This window comes from Opisthorchis viverrini (genome assembly GCF_000715545.1).
Source record: "Opisthorchis viverrini unplaced genomic scaffold opera_v5_17, whole genome shotgun sequence".
Lineage (NCBI taxonomy): Eukaryota > Metazoa > Platyhelminthes > Trematoda > Opisthorchiida > Opisthorchiidae > Opisthorchis > Opisthorchis viverrini.
Window position 1 is genome coordinate 442,115 of NW_008751673.1, and position 5,138 is coordinate 447,252.

The window sequence follows — 5,138 nt, forward strand, 5'->3', positions numbered from 1 at the left end:
GCTCACACGTAAACTGGCCGATGAAAATCTTTGATTCTCATGGCAGCTCCTACGGGTGCTGCGCCTCTTAAGGCTACTACCAGCAATCATTCATACAGTGCTTACTGAGCGATAGATGCTGACTGACATAAATAGGTGGGGTTTTAGCTGATCACTTTGTTTTGATGAACAAAGAGTGTGCTGCTCTTTGCAGAATGCGCAACTAACAATCGAACGTACGGTATCTACGCACATTCACATTTTTGTGTTTTTGGCTGTAGGATGCAGTGGCCCGGAATGATGCTATTTATATATGCATGCAGCCGCATAGTTTTCTTCACCGGTACTGCGCGGCAAATCCAGATATCGTCCTACTTTCTCTTGGCAGCCTGTATGACCTAAGAGTTCACGCCTGAGCGGTAGGTTATTCACATGTGATCCGTGGTTTACAACAGCAGTTATTTTGCGACACGTAGCAGATGAAGAGCCTTCCTCCGATAAAAGTTCTGATGCAGACTGATCAAAACTAAAACCATTGGATTTTTCTCAAGAAAATCGGTAGGAAAGGCTGATGCCTTTGAAAGTTCGAGGTTCTCAAAGAGTTCCTTCCACCTATACACTTACTGGCTCAACTAACCAACAACCAGAGAGCTAATCAACCAACCACTCAACCAACGATCAGTCAGTTAATCAATCAGTAACAGAGGCCAGAGAATGTGACCCCTTGGGACCCCTTCACTTCCCGCTGAACCGGTTTTGTCATTTTTCGTGAGATGACTCTGGTGGTTTTGTTCCTCCTGGGTGTTGGCTCCAGTGCTTGATAAAAAAAAATCATCAGGAATATAATCCTACCAAATGACTTCAAAATATACTAGTCCTTAAAGGGTGCTGATGCTTTCATACTACTGTAATTTAGTTTCTTATTTTCGTTTTAATGTTACTCTGTTATGCTGTTTGATTCCTACAGGATATGGTTGACGTGATCGATTCGTACCACATGAAGAGTGACAAAGAAAGCCCTGTTTCTGTGACGTTTATTCATTAGAGGCGTATAATGTAGAGGAGGTAGTTCCTTCACACTTTAAAATAAGTGAAAATTGCCAAAGTCTTTCACTTCCTTGAAGTGTTTCTTGTATGTAGGTTCGATATACGGGGACAGTAATGTGCAATTTGGAAGAGCAGCAGTCGTTTTTAAAAATCGTGAACGTGTTGTATTGTATTCATCAGCCCTAACCCGGTTGAACATATGACTTGAAGTTAGTAACATTTGACAGACAACATCAAGCACTGAAGATCCTGTTAGCAGTTTAGTTTACAGTCGAAATTGCTGTCATCATTTGCGAATACCATCATTCGTTTTAACAATCGTCCCGGTACCTAGGTTATAATTTTAAGCTTCCTCATTGCAATTCGTTACGCGGTTTTGTGGCTTTTTCCATGGTTCATGAATGCTTTGGTTACATTATTATTTGCGAAGTTCCGTTGATTTACTTGGGGGCAGTCACGATTAGCGATTTTCGAAACGTGGAGCCATCAAGTCGCCTTCATCTTAGTCAAGTCACCTTAGCCCCAGCGAGACTACTGTAACTTGAAATCTTCCCTCAGTTGCAGTTTTTCAAACAGGCGAATTCATTCCCAGTACAAATGGATCTTGACGACAGGTTTAGTGGCGGTGACTCCACACCGGGAGTGTCGTATACAGTTGTACTTTCCATGATGCAACATCCAGAGGTTGTATACTGTCTGGTTTTGGAGACGATAAGGTATCGCACAACTTCAGTAAAGTCTCGTCAACCTTGTTTTCAAACTACGTTGTTCCACTAGTGGGTGTCCGCTGTTATGGCGCAGAATTGTTGGGTCCTCTCATGCCGAGTTCATATCAATCCTTCATCTTCCAGCGAATTCCACCATTCCCTTCTCTTTCAAAGTTCACGGTGATGATAAAATTAGGTTGCTTAAAAATATTCACCAAAGGTTTCTACCTCCATCCGAAATACGAATATCGTGAGAGAATTACCGTTGAGATACTAGGTACCCATCCGGAATTCCGAATGCACTACAGTGAGAAAAAAGCCTCCGGGAATTTGCTGCTTCACGGTGTGATCCATCCAGCCTACCCTTGCAGTCCAGACAAGTGCACAAAGATGTGCTCAACCGAAATACGTTTGAGGTAATCCCACTGAGGCTTAGATTTCACACTCTATCGAAGAAAATCAACATCGCGGAATCACACGGTCAAGTCGATTGCATCTTCGATCGGTTAATTCTCTTCAAAACACAGTCCAACGCCGACAAACCTTGGCTGGAAGATAACATAATATCAAACTCCAAACATCGATACTGACATCCATAGTCAATAGGAAAATGTTTTTTTAACATCAGCTTACTTGCCATCTCGTGGTGAGCTGAGATGGATAGAAAAACGTAACATTCTACACGTTTCTAAGAATTCTGAAGTCACTTTATGGAACCGAGCTGCGTACATCCAAAGATAAATCTGTTACAGACAATGCACAGAAGTTCGCAGTGTATCAAGAGTAACAGTTTAGTAAGGATCTTGTCAAGCATTTCACAAAAATCAGCGGCCTTCTGGTCAGAGCATGAACACTACCGTTTGATCAGCTGATCAGCAGTGTGATTGGCTCTAACCTGGACGAGACATAGCACCACTTATCCTTCAGTCATGGAAGTTACATCACCTGACCGGCTCCTCGAGTGACGATTTGACAGAAAGAAAGTTTCACTCATCTTGTGAAATTGTTTTTACCCTGAGCCACTTACACAATGGTGGTGTGAGGAGGTGTGACAATCTTTAATACGCATTTTGGATCTTTCCAGATAAGCCCCACCAAAAAATTAACCCCCGCCACCCAAAAAAGATTAGAAAAAAGAGGATATGAAATTTGTACTTTTAGTTTTTATTGAGGAGGGTGAAATTGGGACTGTCATTGACAATTTGAATGAAAAGGTTCGTTTTTCGGTACTTTGTCTCCAAACGAACTCACACAAGTAGCAGTCCATAAAAGATCAGTGTGCTCCGCATCGGCGTTTATTCTGCATCATGTAGGCGTGCCAAAGAGATTCAGTGGCTTGTGTGTGAGCTCCAGTCGTTGAATCCACAAAGTTCCCGGTATGATTAACCGTTTCATGAGTATACTTCATGTCAATCATCGTTTCAATTCCTTAGTATGATGACCCCATATCGGAGATGATGATTGAGCCGGAGCGATGCAGGCCTGGATTGTGTCCGTCAAAGTCGCCGCAGTTCGATTTGGCACCGCATTAATGAACACCTGTTTAGTTTCCCAACAGATCCCTCCTAAAATCCACTGCTGGGAAAGGACTCACGCTGCGTGGTTTTTACAGCGAGATCGTTTCATCGATTTCGACGTATAGACCTGGGCCGCCGATAACTGTTGGAGTCTGCAAAAGCCGCCAGGCGCATACTTCTCGAAGAAAGTTCTTCCAGTCAACGGCGATCGTGTGGCTAATAGATAATTCCTCTGAGCAGAATTTGATTTCTGCCAAATTTTTAGGACCAGCAATAAGTGAGTAGAATTACTGTCCCAAACTCCATCCTAGACCGCTCCAGCCAAGTTGCCTTTCGAAGACCGATTTCTTGCCGACACTATCGGGCAGTACACCTCCACCTGTCAGAAACAGTAGAAGGTGTCATTTGGTGGGCATTGTTGAATAAACGTTGCCGATGGATCACTCCGTGGCTTTGCAAGAAACCTATTGCCGTCTCTTTTCGTGAACGAGAGTTGGAAGCGTCAGACAGTTCATTTAAGGTTTTACGTCCGAACGGAGGACATTTTTGCACAAAATGAGCCTAGATGCGGATAGGGAATTGTTTTCATGAAAAATAGGTCAAGGTTGTGTGTCTCCATAAAATTGGAGCTGGCAAAAAGTGGCGGGGCTTAACTTTTCGCACAAGCACTTTTTGCATTAGTGGTGGGGCTTATCTGGAAAATATTCCCCAATTTCACGTTGTAAGTGAAGCGAATCTGTACTGCTGTACAGCTGTACTGGACAGCTGCTTCATCCGTATTAGAAAGCATCAACGATGCACATCTCACAAGAGTCTCGAATCCTCGACCTACCGACCTCCTTAGGGAACAATTTGGGGCATAAACACATCAGCTTCACGGTTTCCAAAAGTACACAACAAAACCAACTACATCAATGTCTAGTTCGCTGCAGCACAAGTGGTTGTCAAAAGTCTTGAATCCAGTGTGTGGTCGGTTGTAAGAGGATGCCACACGGGACAGTTCCCGGCAGCAATTTTAAAAGCAAGCCTTAACATTGGGTACGGACATATTGCATCTGTTTGCAGATGTGTCTGTGGAAGAAACGACGAATTGAACTTTTGTACTTTTGTCCAGCAGCAATAAACGCAGCTTGATATGCCCTGCACTTGAATAGATGGATTTTTTCCAGTGTGCACAGAATGCCCTTTTTATTACCGGCAAATCGACTGGGTGAGTAGGGTACCTGTTCAAACCTTTTTGGAAGAAAAAGCAAAAGCCTCCCTATGAGAATTCACATCTTGGATGATATCTTGACAGTCTATGTACCTTAAGTAGAAGCGGTGAAACTCGCCGGTAGTAGGCTATCGCAAAGTTTTCATTAGCTTCATATAGTATCTGCGTCAAGAAAAATGAAGTTTTTTAGTTTAAGTTGATCCGCACAAATCTTGGGATCGTACACAGCGAAATTTCAGGAACTTCAGCTTTGTGCTAGGCCAGAGGCTTATTCATACAACCAACTCCCTCCATGCGCATCAGCTACATATGATGTGATCCAACTTATCACGCAGGGACCAAGGAACCAAATGAATGAAGAACCCGGAATCTAGTTGTATGTCGCACCTGTGCTTCTCCCATTTCAATAAAAGTACTATCCAGACATTTTATCAAAACCGTCACAAGTTTTACAGGCAAAACCATTCTTTGACACTGATATGGTCCGTTTTTTACAGCGATTTCCAGGAAAAATGTGGACTAATTTTTTTCGTCTTTTGGGTACTCAGAATCCTCATTCATCATCATCATCATTGTCAGCTGTAATAACCACGTACTCGTCGTAGAGAGGTTGTAGCTGCCACAGTTTCGTTCACCGATGATTTGGGGGGTGGGGGGGGGTAGGGAGCTGCGCAT